The 21,714-nt window shown below is 47.6% G+C and overlaps 1 pseudogene; it reads left to right on the forward strand.

The window, feature by feature from the left end:
* The first annotated feature begins 521 nt into the window (after positions 1–521).
* Positions 522–915, forward strand: LOC137210512 (transcription and mRNA export factor ENY2 pseudogene; annotated as a pseudogene).
* Positions 916–21,714: the final 20,799 nt, after the last annotated feature.

Below are 21,714 nucleotides of genomic sequence, written 5' to 3' on the forward strand. Positions count from 1 at the left end.
GCCGAGCCCATGGTTCTGACACCTCTGGACAATGGAGAGTCACTACTGTGAAGGTTGTGTGGAGGCTCTGAGGAGGTAGTAATTGGGGTAACATTTTGTAACTCGAAAAAGATGATTACTCCTGATGTTATAGCATAGCAGAGCCAGCAAACAGAGAGGTTCTCAGGAAGAAGGAAGAGGATTTAAGTTTAGAATCAAATGTGTTTTTACATCTTCTGATGATGCCTTCTGATGTCCTGAGCCACCTTGTAGCAAAATGGGTTTTAGGCAATTTCTTGGATGGGTTTAGTTCTGTCTAGAAAGTACCTACTATGTGCTGAGCCCTGAGCCAGGGACACTGACTGGGAAGTACAAAAACATACAAAGCAAGTTCGTGCCAGGGATGGCTAGGGCGAGGACGCTGACGCTCTGCCCCTTCCCTGGTTCCTGCTACACCTCCCTCACCTCCTGTCCAGAGTGCCCCAGCCTGGAGTTCATTCTCATGAACTCAAGGAGAAGTCTCCATGGAGGGTCTAGGTCCGGGCAGCTGAAGAGTATGGTAGGTAACGGTCATCAGGACAAGGGTCATTTTGTCACTGGGAAGGGACAGCCCTCGCCCGCGGTGATGGTGGTTAGTAAAATGAACAAAGATGAGTAGATGATAGCAGCGATTAACCAAAAGTGGATAGAAACTGGAGAAAGAGAACACGTCAAAAAATTGCTAGAGCTAAATTAATTGAATGTGGCTGGAAGGATCTGTAGAAGGCACACTGTAAAGAGGTAATGAAAGAAAAAGGACTAGAACACGTTACTGTTGATGACTTGGTGGCTGAAATCACACCAAAAGGCAGAGCCCTGGTACCTGACAGTGTAAAGAAGGAGCTCCTACAAAGAATAAGAACATCCCTTGCTCAGCATGCCAGCCTTTAAGATTGAATTAGAGGGCTTCCCTGGTGGCGCAGTGGTTGAGAATCTGCCTGCCAATGCAGGGGACACGGGTTCGAGCCCTGGTCTGGGAAGATCCCACATGATGCAGAACAACTAAGCCCGTGCGCCACAACTACTGAGCCTGAGCTCTAGAGCCCGCGAGCCACAACTACTGAGCCTGTGAGCCACACCTACTGAAGCCCGTGCGCCTAGAGCCCATGCTCCTCAATGAGAGAAGCCACCGCAATGAGAAACCCACGCACCGCAACGAAAAGTAGCCCCTGCTCTCTGCAACTAGAGAAAGTCCACGCGCAGCAGCGAAGACCCAACACAGCCAAAAATAAATTAATTAATTAAAAAAAAAGATTGAATGAGATTGTGTTGTTTTGTGGTTTTATTTCTGAAAGTAAAACTCTGTCCAGTCCCGTGACAGGGTTCCTCTCTGCCTCCTCCACCCTGCCTTGGACCAGCATGTCTCTGTTTTCACTCACCTGCCATAACTTTGCCCCTACTATTCCCTTTTCCTGGGACACTTTGCCCCAGATCAAGGCTTCCCTCATTCCTTTACTGCCTCTAGGTCCTTGATCAAACATCACTGGAACCCTCCCTAAAGCACCTCTGTGGAATGGCTCCTGTCCCCACTCCTTATCCTGTTCTATTTTTCTCCATAGCAACCATTACCACCTGACATATGTTTGTTTATTTTTTTCTTACTATTTCCCTCATTAGAATTTAAGCACTGTGCATGGGAGTTTTGTTTTTGTTTTGCATGCATGGGAGTTTTATCCCCACTTTTAGAACAGGTTCTCAATAAAAATGTCTTAAATGTTGAATAAAATAATTCACTTGGGCTTCCCTGGTGGCGCAGTGGCTAAGAATCTGCCTGCAGTGACATGGGTTCAATCCCTAGTCGGGGAAGATCCCACCCGCTACGGAGCAGCAAAGCCCGCATGCCACAACTACTGAGCCCACGCACCACGGCTACTGAAGCCTGCGCACCTAGAGCCCGTGCTCGGCAACAAGAAGCCACTGCAATGAGAAGCCTGCGCACCGCAACGAAGAGTAGTCCCCGCTCCCCATAGAGAAAGACTGCGAGCAGCAGAGCAGCAGCGAAGACCCAGCGCAGGCAAAAAAAAAAAAAAAAAATTGTGGGAGGCATTTAAACTAGCCCAGTGTGTGTATGTGTGTGGGGGGGATGAAGTGGGAGGTGGTCAGAGAAAGCTGGAGGGGGCCAAGTTTGAGTGGGAGTTAGGCAGTGGGAGGCAGGTGTAGGATGTGTTTCAGACAGAAGGGACGACATTCATTAATTCATTCAGCTGACGCTGGACCATTCAGGGCCTTGGGTATCATGCTAAGAAGTTTGGTCTTTGTCCTGCCGGCAGGGGCTTTAACCAGGGGGTGACCTATTTCTGCTTCAGAAAGAGCCCTCAGGGGGCCATTGTGGAAGAGCCAAGCGCGGAATGCAGTGAGGGACCCAGCGGCAGCTTCGGTGAGGGGTGCTAGGCCAGCGAGGTGGAGAGAAGCTGATGGATGGGAATCTCCTGGGCTCGGTAGCTGACAGGATGTGAGGGAGCCGAAAATGACTCCTATGCTTCTGGCGTGGGTGACGGGGCTTCCAGTCAGGGAGTCCAGGTGGGGGAGCAGGTCTGTGGGTGGGGGAGTATGAAGAGCGCAGTCTGGGATGTGATGAGTTTGAAAAGCCCATTGGATGTCCAGATGGAGACATCCAGGAGACAGGTAGGAAATGAGCCTGGAGTCCCGGAGAGCAGCCTGCCCCGGAGATGTAGTTGGGAGAGTCATCAACATCTGGAATTTAGATTCAGGCCTGGAAGGGTAGCTAAGGTGATCCGGGCATAACCTGTCCGGAAGAAGACTGGCGTGGTGCAAACAGTGCGGACCTCGGAGCATCCGCAGTCCCGATGCTCCTGAAACCCGCTTCTACCACAGTTTCAGGAATGCAGCTCTCTCCTGATTTCCTTCCTTCCCCTCTGACTGTTGCTCCTGTTATCCTCTGAAGGATTCTTTTTTCTCCAGCCTCCTCTCAAAATTTTATTAGTCAGGCTATTGCTAATCCAATGTTACATAACAAAGAGCCCCCTTATCTCAGTGGCTTATAATAAAAGCCGTTTATTTCTCACTCACAGGTCCGCAGTCAACTGGACGGCTCTGCTTCAGGGTGCAGTTCGAACCTGCTCCGTGGGTCTCCCCTGCCCGGACCCAGGCTGAGGGGCAGAGGCTGCCTGGCATGATTTTTTTAGAGTGGGTGAAAAGAGCACCAGGAGCCAAGCCAACCCATGCAAGCATCGCATCTCCTCCCAAGTCACATGGCCAACCCCAGCCTCTGTAGGGAAGGGAAGAGTGTGCCTCCCACAGAAAGGGGGTGGATGTCTGCGAAACAGAAACACAGTCTACCGCAAATGAGCATCTCTCAGTCTCTGTCCTTGACCTCTTTCTCGCTGGGCAAGTTCAGCCATGCCATGGCATGGACAACACCTAACCTCTGTGACGATGACTCTTGCATCTGGCCCAGAGCTTTTTCTCAGCACCATGTCCGTGTAGTTACAAGGCATTCCCACCTGGATGTTCCTCAGGTGCCTCAAGGTCCAAGTATCCAGAGCCGCACTCCTTCTTTCTCCCTATCTGGTTCCTGTGCAGCGCCTATTTCTGTACACCACACCAGCACCCGGGCCAGAACCCTGAGTGGATCTCTGCTCCTTGTCTTCCTCACCCCCAGCCAATACCAGGGTTGGTCAGCTGTATCTAATAAGCACCCCACGTTCTGTCCGCTCCCCCCAGCCCCTCCCTGCACTGTCATCACCGCAGTCGAGCCCCGGATTACAGCCCCCGTGGATCTCCCTGCCTTCAGACTCTCCCCCAACCACCCGCCCTCTCCTTGGCAGCCAGAGGGATGCGTTTAAGGCACAGATGTGGCCATGGCACACTCCTGCTTAAAACTCCTCAGTGCTTAAAACTCTTCATCTCATGCAGGATGAAGCCCAAGGTCCTCAGTAAAAAGTTCAAGGTCCTAGGGCTTCCCTGGTGGCGCAGTGGTTGAGAGTCCGCCTGCCGATGCAGGGGACATGGGTTCGTGCCCCGGTCCGGTGGGCCCGTGAGCCATGGCCACTGAGCCTGTGCGTCCGGAACCTGTGCTCCGCAACGGGAGAGGCCACAACAGTGAGAGGCCCGCGTACCGCAAAAAAAAAAAAACAGTTCAAGGTCCTTCACGATCTGGCTCCTGTCTCCCTCTGCAGCCCGTCGCTTACCAGTGTCCTGGGCACCAGGGGTAGACGTGATCCCCGGGACTTTGCAGTCTATGGGGGCAGCAGACAACTCCACTGGTACTTATGATACAACATGGCAAGTGTCACAACGGAGGATACAGGCATTTTACATATTACAGTGGTGCTCAGCTGGTCTGGGGGGTCAGGGATGGTGGCCTGGAGGAGGTGGCCTTCCTTGGACCCCAATGGGAGTGGACAAGCACTCTCAGGGAGAAGCTGGAGATGGAGCTCTGAGGAGCACCAGCAGGTCTGATGGAAGAGGAGCTGGTGAAGGAGGCTGAGGAGGCCTGTCCAGACGGGCCAGTGGGGAAGAAGCCTGGGGAGGGGTGCCAGGGAAGACAGTGCTGCAGGGAGGATGTTGAATGCCTATCAGTGGTTGAGTAGCAGAGTGCATGAACATGGCTTTCAGACAGCGCTCTGCAGAGGGCATGGTGGGCTGGTGAGAGCAGCCTTAGGGGAGCGATGGGGGCAGAAGCCAGATCATGGCGATGGACATGTGGGAGCGGAGACAATCAGTGCAGACTACTCTTTCAAGAAGTTTGGTTGTGAGGGGTAAGAGACAGACGAGCACCTCTGGGTAAGGAGCTTTGCTGTATTTGGGTTGAAGACAGGAGAGACTAGACCTGTGTAAATGCTGACTGGAAGGATGGAGTAGAGTGGGAGAGGCCAGAGGTCCTGAGTGGAGGTCCAGGATGACGTTAGAGCAAAGTCCCTAAGAAGATGGTAAGGTAGCAGCAAACACAGATGGGAACCTCTCTGGGAATGAGATGAGGAGACTGGGCCTGGGCCCTCGAGGTACTTACCGTCTAGTGGAGGGGGCTTTGCAGAGGACCTAAGCTTGGAGCTGGGGCTTTGAAGTTTGAGTAGGAGTTTGCTAGGCAGCCCAGCAGTGGTAAAGGGATCCCAGGCAAGGGAGCAGCATGATGCCGAGGACAGCTAACAGGTCAGAGTGCCACAGTTGGTTCGGGAGTTTGAGGGGGTGGCATGGTGCAAGGACGGGACACCGGGGAGCTTCAGCACCTTCTGCATTGACTTTGTGAGAGCCTGGGAACTCGGGGCCCAGTGTAGGCACCCGTGGACCCTGAAGGAGGCCAAGGACTGTGTCCTGTTCACCTCTGTGCTGCCCAGGACCTAGCTTACATGTGCGTTGAGTGAACAAAGGATCTGTGCTCAGACAGAATACGTCCAGCCTGAGGGTGAGTGTTGTGTAGACCACAGGCTTTCCTCATCTGAGTCATTCATGACTCTGGGCCGGGGCACCCAGTGAGCATTCAGTCCATGTCCCTGGGAGCCACCCCTCCCGTGGGGTCAGCCCCTGGGGCACTGAGGACTCCAGAGCCCACAGATGAAGGAGGGTGTGGTGGCTGCCCTCTTCCCCAGCTATCTGGGACACTCAGAGCAGAGCTCTCCAGCTCATTCTCCCATTCTGAGCTCCGTTTCCACGGAAACAGACATCAGCAACTGTCAAAGTCCCGGCTTTCAAACACGGGTCTCTTCCAAAACTTACTCTCACGTGATTCATAGACTCCACGGTGGTAGCAGCCCACCCTCCACCGCTCTGTGAGGAGGAGAGCCAGGCGTCACGGGCAGAGCCAGACTCAAAAACGGGGCCCTGGCTCCCAGGTCAGCACTCTGTCCTTTGTCTAGCGCTGGCCCCAACCCAGGAAGCCCAGCAGCCCTCCTGCCTCATTAGCCTGGGCCTCAGTTCACCCATCCATCCGTATAATGAGAAGATAGTACCTGAAGTCCACACGTGCTTGTTGGGCATCTCAGGGTCAGACTGGGATCCTGACCCTAGAGCAGCCCACAGTCTCCAAGGCTGATGTCACTGGAACCCGAGATCTGCTTCCTGCTCACTGAGGGCTGGGGACCTGCCCCCAAGCACACTGGGAGTGGGGAGGGGAGCACAGAGCAGGCTAGCACGAGAAAGGCTTCTCGGCAGTGTCCACTGGGCTGTGCCCTCTCCACCCTTGGAATGCTGTCCGTCCACCCGCACTCCCAGCCTACACCTTCACGTCCCTCTGCTCTGTCTCTGTCTTGCGGTCCACTGCTCTCTCTCCATCTCTGCACTCCTATCCTCTGTGCCTCTTCTGTCTCTTGGTCTCTCCATACAGTTGCCTCTTGGTCTTTCTGTGGGCTTCTCTGGGTTTTTATCTGTCTCTCTGGGTTTCTCTATTTCTCCCACTAGAGAGACCCACGAGGACAGGGTTTTTTCTTTTGTCCATTGTTGCATCCACAATGCCTAAGGCAGCACCTGGCACGTAGTAGGTGCTCAGCAAACATTTGTCGAATGAATTATCTTTTTATATGTCTTTTTTTTTCTCTCTCTCTCCCTTGCTGCTTATCTTTTCCTCCTCTCTCTGTCCTCCCTTGGCCCAGCTACTGTTTTTATGTTTCTTTTAACTTCTGCTTCTCTCTTTTTCTGTCTTTGTCTATCTCTTTTGCTCAGTCTCTCTCATTCTCTCTCTCCCTCTCTCCCTGTTCTGCCTCGCAGTTGCTGCCGGTCTCCCTCTCCCTCCCTCCCTCCCTCCCTCTCTCTCTCTCTCTCTCTCTCTCTCTCTCTCTCACACACACACACACACACACACACACACACACACACACACACACACACACAGACACAACCATCTGTGGCATTCTTTCCTGTAAACGTTTCCTAGGTTGATGTGGGTTTAGGAAGTCTAACTTTAAGCTTTCAGCTTCAACCCTCAGATAGCTGCCTACACACATTCCCCCCACCCCCAATTACCATGATAAACAGGACCAGGCACTGGGGCAGCTGACAGCAAAACTGGGAGGTCAGCGATTTGTTTCTATTGCCCTCACCTGGCTCCTGAGTCACTGTCTTCCTCTGCCCGGTGTCCCTCCTGACCAGTGAGACCCTCCCAGGGCCGAAAGACTGCGCCTCCCAGTAATCCGCTGTAGGGAAAGGTTGTGAGGCAGCCACTCACTGCTCTGTGGGACCCCAGTCACCACCAGCCTTCTTCAGAGGCCTGTCTAAAAGTTTCTTCTTGGGGGCCTGGGGGAAGACGACGGTTTTGCCCCAGGAAGAGGTGTTTTAGGCCCCTAGAAGCATGAGGGAACAGTGTGTGGTGGGTTCAGAGAAAGAGGCTGTATACCCCTAGGTAACCAGCCTTGTAGACAGCCCCTACTTGAGAGATAGTGGGATGTGATGGAGGAACACCCCGTGGAGTCCCACAATAGATCTGGTTCAACCTCAGCTCTACCCCTTCTTCTCTGTGTGGCCTTAGGCAAACTACTTGACCTCTCTGAGTCTCTGTTTCCTCATTTGGAGAATGGGGGTCAGGATACCATCCTTTTGGGGTGAGATTTAGAGTAAAGTATATCAAGCACTTCACATATAGTACATGCTCAGTGAATACCATTTCCACTTCTCTCTTAGGACACAGGATATGCAAAAAAAAAAAAAATGGAGTAAAGATATATGAAATATGTGCTATGCTGGGAGTAAAGGCCGGTCTTATGTGGTTAAGAGCTCCAACTTTGGGGTCAGAGAGGCCTAAGTGTGAGGCCTCGTTCTGCCCCTTACTGCTGTGTCATTGATCTGCTGTAAGCCTGGGGTTCCTCGTCTGTAAAATAGAGGTTGTCACACCAACTCTTTAGGTTTGTTGGAGGATTAAATGAGATAATAGCTCTAAGTGCTTGGCCAAGTACCTGGCCTGCTGCGTGATCAGGAACTATTAGATGATACTAGTTTTCCAAATGTTAGCTCATTGACTGTCACAGCTGTTCTAAAAGTGGGTGTTATTTCACCCATTTCCGGGGAAGGAAGCCAGGTTTGGAGAGAAGGAGTGATTTACCAGGTGACCCAGCGGGCAGGAGGCAGCATGAGGACTGGAACCTGGGTATCCTGACTCCAGCCATTTTCTTGGCATCATCACCCAAAATTTAGAAGTTGAGCCCTAGCCCATAGGTCTTCCCTGAACAAGCTCAGGCACTCACTCTTGCTAGGCAACGATGTGATTGCAAGAGGAAGCAAGTTATAGGAGCAAAACCCCTGCTCTGGGAGGCTAAATACCTAGGCTCATCCAGGACACCCCAAGCTCTTGAACTTGACATAGAACCACAAAGACTGGGAGAGTGGTGGGGAGAGCCAGGAGCCAGGAGCAATGGAACATGTGAAGTCCTTTAGCAAAAGGGTGTCTTCTGATGTGAGTTCCAGGGAAGTGTTATTCATGAATGTGGTTCATCTTGTATAGTGACATGGAAACAAGAATAGTAGGTGTGGCACCCCACTGGCACTCCAAGGCCTCCTACAGAGGGAGGGAAGAGACGAGGCGTTTGCTTACAAGAATTATCCTGGGGGACAGTGAAAGTATGTCATGGCAGAAAACAAGGCCAGGCACACCTGGAGCCTACAGACTCCAGGACGGAGCCCCCCAAATGCCTTGGGGCTGGGTTCAAACCCAATGGATAGCCTGGATGGGAGGACCCAGCTCAGTCACAACATCTGGGCCACATACGCCCCATTCTATTCTCTACATAGGTCAATTCCGAGAGCAGCATGGGACTGCTAACTGAGCCATCTGCGGGTGAATGGAGGGTTCCTTCTGGAAAGAGAGTGGGAATAGAGATTACCAGCAGTGACTTTAGCTGATGAAAGTGCCTGATAACACTAATCCCCCCATTTAAAATTTTTTTTTTCAACTTGTCAGAGCTGTGAGTCACCCTCTAAGTGAAGGGATTCCCACGCCTAGGTGCTAGTTGGCTGGCAGATGCCAAAACAAAGACCCAGCAGCAAAGTGCTTGGCTAGATTTGAGCAAGGTGCTGGGGCGGTGTTGTAGGTGAGGCAGTGTCACTTCTTGGGAAAGAACTGTCTTCAGAGCAGCAAGTTTCTCTACTAGGCATTTATTTATCCTCTGCCACTTTGCAAACATGATTCCAGTTCAAAAACTTGCAACGAAGGGATTGTGTTTGAGGTTAGTTAAAGAGAGAAAAGAAAGCAGGACTAGGGAAATAAAAAGAGAATAAAAATGAATGATACATCTACTGGAACTGAGTACCAAATAAAGCTATAAGCTCCTCACGGGCCAAGGCAAAAAGGGAAACATCACTTATGGAGCTCTTGACACAGAGGGGATAGAAACTACATTTGTTGAGTACAATCTGGTATTTTTAACATATATAGTATTATTTCCTCACCAATACACTTGCCAATAAGCCATTGTTATTCCCATTTTCTGGGAAGGAGAATGAATCTCAGATGTTGCAGTGGATACTGTGATGGTGCTTCACTGAGATGTCCTCTCCAGGACCAATGCACTCATCCCTCAGCTTCCGGGAATTGGCTGCCAACAGCTCACAACAGCATTCCTCCCTGGGAACTGACTTTGGCCGCAGGGAACTACTTCACCCAAAGTGACACCCTCCCCCCTTCCCCTTCAAGTAGAACTTCTTAGTCCTGCTCTTAGGGTCTAGAGGTTCCCAAATGGGGTAACATTTCCATCGGGGACACGGGAAGTGTTACAATGAACTTCAAATATGGCTGCTGCCCGGTTATTTTGAACTCCTTGACCTAAAGCTCATCAGCAAGGAGAGGAATCCCCACCCTGGCAGAGGTGATTGACCCTGGTCATGAGGAGGAGGTACGGCTGAACAGTAGGAGCAGAGGAGAATCCGTGTCATGCTCAGGTGATCCACAGGGGCTTCCTGTGTGCTACATGCCTGGCTTTCATGGTACATGAACAAGACAGGCAGAGTGTGGTAAGGTGGGGTTCAGACCCTTTATGGTTGAGGGTCTGGGTCTCCACCAGGAAAGTTGCCTAGACCAGAAGAGATATGAGCAGGTGAGGAGACTCCAGATCAGGTGGTAGAACAGTGATTGCTAGTATCAGTTGTAGTCTTGAGATCAACTTCCACAGCTGGTGCTGTAGTTCACCCAACTAACCTTCTCTTTCAAGTTTCCCAGGAAACAAACCCAACTGGAATCTTGGAGAAGTGATTCCCAAATGGGTCAAACTTCACGGAAGCAAATGGATCAGGACAGTGCAAGGGGACACTCTGTAGTGGACACTCTGGTCCCCACCTAGATCTCTTCTTTAAGGCTGACCCACCCACCCTAAGCTGCTTGGAATATTGCTGCAGGGGTCCTCACCCAATGGTCTGCCCCCTCCCAGGGGTGGCTAATGTGGAGCTGCCGTGCCCAGCTACCTCGCTTCAATTTGGGACACCTCTGAAGGTCCATCCCAGCTCCAGAGCTTTCTGTAGGATCAGCTGAGGCCTCCTTTACAGCCACATTGCAAGTCAGCTTATACCTGTGACCAATCCTGCCTTCCTACCTTCCTTACAGGCATATCTTCCAAGAGCACTTTCCAATAAACCTTGAGCTACAACACTCAAAGTCAGGGTCAGTCGGTTTGCAGAGAACCCAATCAAAAGCATGTTGGTGTAGTCGCTCAAGATATCAACCCAGATATACATATGCCCCCTGTGTCATAGACGCACTTTCTCAAAGGAAGCAAAAGTGTTCTTCCACTGAGTTGTAAAATTTTATTAAGTATTTAATAAAGAATCAAAAGTTTTAAAATGTGTATGCTCTTTAGAAGAGGAATTTCCAGTTTTCTGAGTACTATTGTTGTATGATCAACAGCCTTAAACTTAGTGGTGTAAACAACAGCTGTTTTATCATATTCAGGGATTCTGTGGACCTTGGGCAGGGCACAGTAAGGATGGCCAACCTCCGTTCCATGGTGTCTGGGGACTCAGTTAGCAAGACTCCAACAACTGGGGCTAGAATATTCCAGAGTCTTCTTCTCTCACACATCTGGTGCCTAGGCTAGGATGACGCAAGTTAGTTTTGGCTAGGATTGTTGTGGCCTCTCTGTGTGACTTGGACATTTCACCATACGTCACCTGGGTTTCAAACGGGAGAGACTTGAGGGGATGCTTTCCAAAATTCCGAGGCGGAAGCTGCATGAATCTTTATTTATTTATTTATTTTTGGCTGCCTTGGGTCTTCGTTGTTGCACGCGGGCTTGTGTTGCACGCGGGCTTTCTCTAGTTGCGGTGAGCGGGGGCTTCTCTTCGTTGCGGTGCATGGGCTTCTCATTGCGGTGGCTTCTCTTGTTGCAGAGTACGGGCTCTAGGCACGTGGGCTCAGTAGTTGTGGCGCACGGGCTTAGCTGCTCTGCGGCATGTGGGATCTTCCCAGACCAGGGCTCTAACCCGTGTCCCCCGCATTGGACAGCGGATTCCTAACCACTGCACCACCAGGGAAGCCCAGCTGCATGAATCTTTATGACCTGGCCTCAGAAGTCAAATAGCATCACTTTTGCTGTATTCTAGTGGTTAAAGCTGCACAAGTTCTCCCAGATTTCAGGTGGGAGAACTTGATAGGAGGAGTATCAAAGAATTTGCAACCATTTGCTTTTTTAGACTACACACCACTTGTGGGGATTTATCATAGGGAACTATGGGATTTATCTTAGTGGCTAAGATTTATGTGAAATGAAGTTTACCGCAACATTGTTTCTAATGCAGAAAAACTGGAAGCAATCTAAATGACCAAAGACTCACAGGGGTTGGTTAAATAATTTGTGGTACAGTGTGTCAATACTATGAAATACTATGTAGCTATTTTAAAAGACAATATAATATGATGGAAAGATTTTTATAATGTATTGTTAAATGGAAAAATTTGGTTGTAGAGAGAATATATTGTAAAATACGTTTTCATTTAAAGAATAGAGTTTTGGGGAGTTCCCTGGCGGTCCAGTGGTTAGGACTCTGTGCCGTCACTGCCATGGGCCTGGGTTCAATCCCTGGTCAGGGAACTAATATCCCGCAAGCCGGATGGTATGGCCAAAAAAGAATAGAGTTTTTTAAATTACAGAAATATTCAACAAATTAATTGAGGTTTTCCTATGCCAGCCCTGAGCTAGGCACTGGGGATACAGAGTAAATAAGAACGCGCTTCTTGCTGTGAAAGAGCTTACAGTCTGAGGGTGAGGATGGTAGCAGTGGTGGTGGTGATGGTGACAGACACATAAGAGGAAGAATGTTTCTATTTGGTGACTTTCCAGAGGAGATAACACTTGAGTTGAGTTTTGAAATAAATTGGCCAGACACATTAAGTGGGGAGGTGTTGTAGTCATGGAGGTTGACCCCCACCCCTGTCTCTTCCACCAATTATAACTTCATTTCTGTTGCTGGTGATTGGTTTAGAAATGGTGTTTCCAATCCTGAACAATGTGAGGTGAGGGGGAGTCTGCTAGGGGGCTCCTAAGAAGAGTTTCCAACTGCCTAATAAAGAGACACTCGGCATGGTCTCTTTCTTCCTGTCGATGTTGTCATGTCTAGGAGTGAAGTATGAATCTACTGCCATCTTCTTCCAACCTGGAGAGGATTCTATTTTAGAATGAATCTACTCCCAAGGGTGGCAGAGAAATGAGGCCGAAAGAGCTGACTCCTCCACATTTTTGAGCTGCTAATTGTATAGTGCCTAGGACCCATCTTGCCTCCATGGCAAGTGAGAGAGGCATTTCCTGATTGTTTAAGCCAGTTTGAGTCAAGGTGTTCTGTTACTCGCAGCTGAAAGAATCTTCACTATTGCAGAAGAGCATTCTAGGCACCAGGACTAGATGAGAGAGAATGGCTTGTAGTTCAGTGTGGCTGCAGGGGAAGCTGTATGGGAAGGAGGAACGGCAAGGGCTGACAACGGAGAGGCCAGTAGGGCCAGGTCATGACAAGATTGTGCCATGAGGTTTCCAAGACTTCATCCTGAGGGCAGTGGGGAGCTGGCCAAGAGTTTTTAGCAGTGAAGTGATGTGTTCAAATCTGTATCGTAGGAAAATCACTCTAATAGGTAAGAACAATTTGCAGGAGGGAGAGAGATAGAAAGAGAGAGAGAGAGAGAGGGAGAGAGAAAGAGAGTGTTAGGGTAGGGAGATCAGTTGGAAGACTTATGCAGGTGGGAAGAGATGATTGGGCAATGGCAGTGAGATAGTTGGAGAGCAGGAGAAAGTCAAGACACAGTAAGAAGGCAGAGTTGGGTACCAGGCTGGGTGATGAACTGGCTGTGGTGGACAAGAGAGGGGATGAGGCAACCTCCCAGGGCTCAGGCTTGGGCATCTGGGAGGATGGTGATACCATGTACTGAGAAGGCAATGCCAGAAGAAGCTTTGTATGGGTGTTCCCAAGCTTTGTTAAGAGCTCGGTTAAGACATAGTATGTACATGGTGCCTCAAGATACTAGTAGTGTAGGCAAGCTTACTAAAAAGGTCATCTCTCACCTTTCTTCTTCTTTTTTTTTTTTTTGCGGTACGTGAGCCTCTCACTGTTGTGGCCTCTCCCGTTGCGGAGCACAGGCTCCGGACGCGCAGGCTCAGCGGCCATGGCTCGCGGGCCCAGCCGCTCCGTGGCATGTGGGATCTTCCCGGACCGGGGCACGAACCCATGTCCCCTGCATCGGCAGGTGGACTCTCAACCACTGCGCCATCAGGGAAGCCCTCGCCTTTCTTCTGATAACCATCTTGATTGGCTTTGGGAAACTATCCCTCCACCACTGGATAGAGTCTTGGGGGGGCTGCCATCATTCTGACCAAAGGATGGACCATGATCTAAGCCTGGACAATTAAATGCTTTCTTTGGAATCTGAACCTTGACCTGTCTCAAGCAAAGTAATCAATCATCCATCCCCCAATATGAGGTTTTGTCATGGTCTGGGCTCCCCTGAGCTTAGGGCCTGAGCAGGGCTTTTGTGCAGGAAGTATATTTGGGAAGTGATTCCAAGGAGCGGGAGAGAGGAACTGGGGAGAGAAATCTGACCCAAAGGTTATCACGTTGGATGCTCCAGTCCACTGGAACCTTCTGAGGAGTGGAACGTGAGTCTCAGAACAGCCTGCAAGGGGGGTAAAGGGAGACACCCGTGTCCACTGACTCCTGACCCTACTGGGTAAAGATGTTCACCCCTGCATCCCTGGGTGGCCCCTGAGTGCATGAGCACCAGGTTCCCACAGGCACCACAAGTGGCAGCCTGAGAGAAGCTTGGGGCAGGAAGTGAGAGGCTTTGGCGCATCTCATTTTGAGATGAAGCACTGTCAGTGCAAATTGGGTCAAAACCCTTGCAGAGAAGACCACAGTGGCAATAGAAGGGAGCCTGAGAGGATGTGAGCCAGGCAGAGAGATGTCTGATACACACCTCGGAGGGCTGTCTGCTGCCTCCTGCTGCCGGGATCTCCAGAACTACACCCACGGTGTCCTCTCCAAGGCCTGATGGTCCACCTGCATGCCACATCATAGCCTACCAGTGGACTCCTTTCAGGCTCACGTTTGTCTATTTCTGTTGCTTAAGATTAAAAAAATGCTAATGGTTGCAACATGTGACATCACAGAGAGCAAACTCAAATACTGTCACAGAGCAAATAACAAGACATTTTCCTGTGGTGTTTCTTGAAATGTCCCTTGGTAAAGTTGGAGGGCTGAGGCATGCCTTCTGAGGGTGCTCCCCCCCCCACTGTCCTCCCTAAATCCAAGAGAGCACTTGGACTCCTAAAGGGAGGGGTTCACACACTCTTGCCCTTCTCAACCATACTCCTGTCTGAGAACAGCACAGACATACCTATGACTCATCAACAGCCCTGGCTGGGTGTGCTCCCAGGCTAAAAGAGGGTCCTTAGGGCTTCCCTGGTGGCGCAGTGGTTGAGAGTCCGCCTGCCAATGCAGGGGACACGGGTTCGTGCCCCGGTCCGGGAGGATCTCACATGCCGCAGAGCGGCTGGGCCTGTGAGCCATGGCCGCTGAGCCTGTGCTCCGCAACGGGAGAGGCCACAGCAGTGAGAGGCCCGCGTACTGCAAAAAAAAAAAAAAAAAAAAAAAAAGAGGGTCCTTAATGTACCACAAGTGAGAGAGGGCCTGCTTAGACCAAGGTGTCCGCCCTGGGTGGGGGGGCTTCATGAGTTTATGGGCACAGAATGGAATCACACTGTAATTAAAACATATGAATTTCTCTGTGTGTGTGTGTGTGTGTGTGTGTGTGTGTGTGTGTGTGTGTGTGTGTGTGTGTTTTGCATATACATTAGGCCAGCTTTCTTCAGCAGAGATAGTACTGATGGTCACTGACCAGGTATCCCTTTTAGGGAACCATGACGAAAAGGCAGGGAGAGAACAGCCAGTAAAGACTTAAGAGTCTTGGAATAGAGACACTCCAAGTGGTGTGTTCATTTGTTCAGTCTATAAACATGAACTAAGCTTAGATATTAGGTACCCGTGTCTAATAAAGCTGACAGACACAAATATAAAGTTTAATAGGAAATTATAAGAGCTAAAATAAAGGGATGTGTAATGTATCACAAGAAAGTGAGTATTTTATTATGGGAAATCTGGAAAGACTGCCCAGAGAAGGAAGTGCTTGGGTGGGTCTTAAAGGATGAGGAGGAGTTTCCAGGCAGATGATGGGGGAACAGGGAACGGGAGACAAGCAGTCAGCATAGCAACATCACAGAGGTGTAAAGCAGCATGGCGCATAGGGGACACGGTGAAGAGTAATGGTGGCAGTTAGCTAGGAGGGTCGTACTTGATTGTACAGGAAAAAGGAAGCCGCTGAGGATTTAATTCGGGAAATAATATTCCCGTATGCATGTTTTACATACTTTAAATAAAACATATGTGTGATGTAAAACATAGTTCAAATAGTACAGAAAAAAAGTAAAAGCCCTCATTGTCCTTTCTTCCCACCTAAACCCCCTCAGGTAACCGTAACAGCTAATAGGTAGAAGTTTCTTGTGTATCCTGCCAAACATTTCTATATACCTCTATACCTCAAATTATGTATGTCTCCTTTCTATCTCTAACAAATGAATTCATGTTATATATCCTATTCTGTAGCTTGCTTTCTTCTCTTAGCAATATGTCCTAGACATCTTTCCATATTACATATAGGGACATCTCATTCTTTTTAACAGCTTCATAGTATTGCATAGCATAGGGGAACAAATTACCCTCCAAAATTACTATGCCCATTTATATAGTCGCTAAGTGTGTATGAACGTTCCAGTTAGCTTTCCTCCTTGTCAACATTCTAGCCATCTTTTTCATCTTGATGGATCTGATATCTCATTGGGATCTCATTGACTATCTTGACAATCTGGTATTTCATTGTTTTAATTTGCATTAATTAATTGAATTATAAGTAAGGGGCTCATTTGTTACTGTGTTTATTAACCATTTGTTTTCATTTTTATGCAAACAGCTTGTTCATATCCTTTATTTACTTTTATGTCTGTTAGTCATTAAATTATTAAAATTATTTATATTTTAATGAAATTAGACTTGTTTATAAATAAGTTATAATAGTGCATATATATTATATATATATATAAAATGTATATTAATTGTCTTTTTTTTTTTTTTTTTTGCAGTATGCGGGCCTCTCACTGTTGTGGCCTCTCCCGTTGCAGAGCACAGGCTCCGGACGCGCAGGCTCAGCGGCCATGGCTCACGGGCCCAGCCGCTCCATGGCGTGTGGGATCTTCCCAGACCGGGGCACGAACCCGCGTCCCGTGCATCGGCAGGCGGACTCTCAACCACTGCGCCACCAGGGAAGCCCTATTAATTGTCTTTTGACTTTGTTTACAGAGTTTTGGCCACATGGAAATTTTAATTTTTTTATGTTCTCAAATTTATTATTTTTTTTCTCTAACAGCTTCTAGGTTAGTGTCATGCCTGAAAGTCTTTGCCCTCCCTAGGTTATGAAATAATTCATCCATGTTTTCCTCTAGCACTTTTTCGATTTCATCATTTATGTTAAAATCTTTTAAAAAAATATTTATTTATTTGGTTGCACCAGGTCTTAGTTGCGGCAGGCGGGCTCCTTAGTTGCGGCTTGCAGCCTCCTTAGTTGCGGCTCCTAGGCTCCTTTGTTGCAGCTCGCCAGCTCCTTAGTTACAGCACATGGGCTCCTTAGTTGTGGCATGTGAACTCTTAGTTGTGGCATGCATGTGGGATCTAGTTCCCTGACCAGGGATCAAACCCAGGCCCCCTGCATTGGGAGCGTGGAGTCTTATCTACTGCACCACCAGGGAAGTCCCTATGTTAAAATCTTGATTCTATCTGGAATTTAATTTAGATATGGTTATTCCCGAGCGCACACTTTGCTAGCAACTTGCTCTCTTCATGGTCTTGTATATTCCCAACTACTTCTTCCATTTGTTTAATTATGTTTGGGTTTTCTTAACCAAGAGAGAGTCTTCTATTTCCAACCTAGAGGAGAGGTTTAGAGTGAGGACCTGTGACCAAACTGCAGGTGATAAAGACAAAAGTGATAGGAAATTCTGAAGTCTGCTGTCCTGTTGGTATCTGAGACCTTTCACATTCTACACAAGAAGGGTAAGTGCAAATGTGGACACTTGTTATGTCATGGAAATGGGGGGTGGGTGGGCAGGTGAGTAAAATAGTGACTTGTGCTAGTGAGGATGTGGTGGCCAGGACACGCTCAGGCTCACGGCTGCTGCTGGGACTGTCCCTGGGAACAGCCCTTCTGGAGAGCAGGGTGGCAGACAATTCCTGTTCCTTGACCCAGTAAGTCTGCTTCTGGGGATTAACTTGAACAGATAACCAGAGAAACCAGCTTTCACATACTAGAGAGTTTATCACAACAAAATGAATAAGAAAGAAACATTGAAACAGTTGTAATAGCCAGAGGTTATGGTGAGATAAAAGTAATAATGCTTCAGCCATATCAGAGAATATTTTGCAGCCATTAACAATCATGTTTTAAAGAAATAGTCAATGTCATGGGGAACGTTTATAGTATAACTTTAAGTGAAAAACATAAAATCTAAACTACTTATATAATATGAGACAATTTTTTCCTCAAATTATGTGTGTGTGAGGTGTGTGTCTGTGTGTCATGTATCCACCAGTTAGTAGCTCTGAATAAGGGAGCAAGTCGCTTATCCTCTCTAAGGGTCAGTTTTATCCTCTGCAAAATGGGGCACTTGTGGTTCTTATCTCATGGGGTTGCTATAGGGATTAAATAAGACTGAATAACAACAAAACATGAAAATTAATTAAAGACCAAAAAGAAATATCTTAAAATGCCAACCATAGCAGGGTTACAGATGCTATGATTCTTTTCCTTTACAATATTTTGGTATTTTCAAATTTTCTAAAATGGCATAATATAACTTGGAAATAAGGAAATGTGTTTAGGTAAGTGAGTAAACTATTACTGTTGTTCTTTCAACAACAAGCTATATGGCTTGAATGTAAACAATTGAATTTTTTAAACAGAAAATACAGGGAATTCCCTGGCAGTTCAGTGGTTAGGACTCCATGCTTCCACTGCTGGGGTCCTGGGTTCGATCCCTGGTCAGGGAACTAAGATCCTGCAACCTGTGCAACATGGCCAAAAAACAAAAACAAAGATAAACAGAAAATACATTCTAATTGTCAAAAAATTAAAGGCATAAAACTGGACAGATATGAAGAAAGTAAATCTTCTGCCCAGTCCTGTCCCACAGGCACCCAGGGACTCTCTGTGGTGACCCCAGTATCACCAGTTTAATTGCTTTTTCCTAATGTGACTTTTGAGAAATAAAAAGATTCCCACACGTAGTGACTTAATCTGGATTTGACAGCAACCTAACTCGAAGTGGCTTAAGCAAAGCGGGGAATCTTTTGGCTCATGTAGCTGAAAAGCCCAGGGGTGGCTCTGGCAGTAGGCTTGGCTGGGTCCGGGCCCTCAAACACCACCATTAGCATGTGTTTCTAACTCTTGGCTTTGCTTCCTTTGGTGTCAGCTTCATTCTCAGACAGGCTCTCCCTAAAAAGCCTCCAGGATGGCCACTGATGGTTCCAGCTTGGTAAGTCCCACAACAAAGCAGCATTCCCTTCTGGTAGCTCTGCCAAGAATCCCAGATTTTCCTCTCATTGGTCTGTTGTGGATCAAGTGACCACCTCAGGCCCCCACCTCTGTGCTCAAAGGCCACAGATCAGCCAGGCAGCGTGAGGTCAGCCTCGTCAAAACCAAGAGGAAGGTGGAGCGAGTTCCTCCAAAAGGAAAAGCAGGCTTTGCCACCAAAGAAGGGGAGTGAAAGCTGAACGGGCAGAGTAAGCTAGGTGGCCCCCACCCTACCCTAGTGCTTCTAGAAGAATAGTCCATTTGCTAAGCAAGTTATCCTCTCCTTTTCAGAGATCCATGTAAAAAGGGAGGTTTCTGCATTCCTGCTAGTGGCTTCACATGTGCATGGTGTAACCACCCCTGGGATGCCTGGTTGTTGCTAAGTCTTCTGCCCAGCTACTCACATGGACTTTGCTTCACCCTGGGGAGTTAGCGTCTTAAGGTACTTTTTGTATTTCAGTGAATTCAATAAACATTTTAAAAAACACCAAAAGGGAGGTCTTCCCTGGTGGCACAGTGGTTAAGAATCAGCCTGCCAATGCAGGGGACATGGGTTCGATTCCTGGTCCGGGAAGATCCCACATGCCGCAGAGCAACTAAGCCCACGCACCACAACTACTGAGCCCACGCACCACAACTACTGAAGCCTGTGGGCCTAGAGCCTGTGCTCCGCAACAAGAGAAGCCACTGCAATGAGAAGGCTGCCTACTGCAATGAAGAGTAGCCCCCGCTCAATGCAACTAGAGAAAGCCCACATGCAGCAATGAAGACCCAAGGCAGCCATAAATAAGTATATAAATAAATAAATCTATAAATGTATAAAAAAAAATTTAGCAAAGTTTCTAGATACAGGACAATATACAAAAATAATTATATTTTTCTACAGTAGCAACAAACAATTAGAAAATGAAATTTAAAAATATAATTTATAATAACATCAAAAAGCATCAAATACCTAAGAATAAATGCAATAAAATATGTGCAAAACCTTTACTCTGAAACTTTAAACCAGTGCTTCAGAAAGTAAAAGAAGACCTAAATAAATGGAGGGATAGGCCATGTTCATAGACTGGAAGACTTAGTACTTTTCTTCATTTATTGTGGTGATAGGACTACAGCAAGGGGACAGTGAATGTTTCATTCCTATTCCTATGAGGCATTCAAATAGGAATAATTCTCATATCAATGATAAGCAGCTTTATTGCTAAGAACTGCCATGGAACGTGCCAGGGGATCACCCCATTTCTAATGAGGTCCATATATGGAGATGCTCTCACTAACTCAGTGACAGTAGGGTATATAGTTTGAGTTCTATCTTTAGCTGTGGCATTGAATGGTTGAACTGTCCACCTGCTCTGTCTCCAACTCCATTCCTTACTTTGATGAACTGGTCAGATTGCAGAATTAGGAGTGAAGGCAATGGCAGAGATTAAAGTGAAAACCTCTGAGATGTAAAGTGACTTGGATTCTATCCATCCACTCATTCATTCATTCAATATAAGGTATTTAACCTTATATTAAACACTTACTATATACTATGCATTTTACTAAGTATTAGGATACAAAGATGACTTGGTAGCCCAAGAGATCACCTCTTGGGAATTCTGTGGTGGTCTAGTGGTTAGGACTCCATGCTCTCACTGCTGAAAGTCTGGGTTCAATCCCTGGTCAGGGAACTACAATCCCACAAGTCATGTTGCACAGCCGAAAAAAAAAAAAAGGGATCACCTCTTAAGGAAGATACAGACATCTAATCAGTTTACTACGCAGTCTACTAAGTTTATACACAATATCAGTATACCTAAATGTATGGGAAGTACAATGAAAGTTCAGAAGGAGCAGCATCTAAGTTGGCCCGAGGGTCAGATGGAGTTTAAAGGAATAGAGAATTGTCAGGTGAATGGCTGGGGATTTCAGTATTGTTAAGGTGCTGATTCTTCTCAAACCGATGTAATTCCAATAAAATGTAATGTAATTCCAATAAAAAATTTAACAGGTTTTTAAAATGTAACACAGATTCTAAAATTTATTTGAAAATGCAAAGAACCTAAACAGTGCAATTTTGGAGAAGAACAAAACTTGAGGACTTAGACTACCATACATAAAAACTCATTATAAAACTTTAATAATTAACACAATATAGTATTGGCACAGAGTAGACAAGCAGACCAATGATACAGAACAGAGAACTCAGAAATAGGCTTATACATACATGAACACTTGATTTATGACAAAAGGGCCATGACAATTCATTAGAAGAAAAGGGGTATTAAAAAAAAAACAAACTGATGCTAGGACTTCCCTGGTGATGCAGTGGTTAAGAATCCGCCTGCCAATGCAGGGGACACGGGTTGGAGCCCTGGTCCGGGCAGATCCCACATGCCTCGGAGCAACTAATCTCGCACCACAACTACTGAGCCTGAGTGCCACAACTCCTGAAGCTCACGCACCTAGAGCTCATGCTCCGCAACAAGAGAAGCTACTACAATGAGAAGTCCACGCACCGCAACAAAGAGTAGCCCCTGCTCACCGCAACTAGAGAAAGCCCGCACGCAGCAACGAAGACCCAATGCAGCCAGAAATTAATTAATTAATTAATTATTTTAAAAAAAGAATATTCATAGCATTATTTATAATAACCAAAGACTGGAAATGACCCAAATGTC

This window comes from Pseudorca crassidens, chromosome 2 (assembly GCF_039906515.1).
Source record: "Pseudorca crassidens isolate mPseCra1 chromosome 2, mPseCra1.hap1, whole genome shotgun sequence".
Lineage (NCBI taxonomy): Eukaryota > Metazoa > Chordata > Mammalia > Artiodactyla > Delphinidae > Pseudorca > Pseudorca crassidens.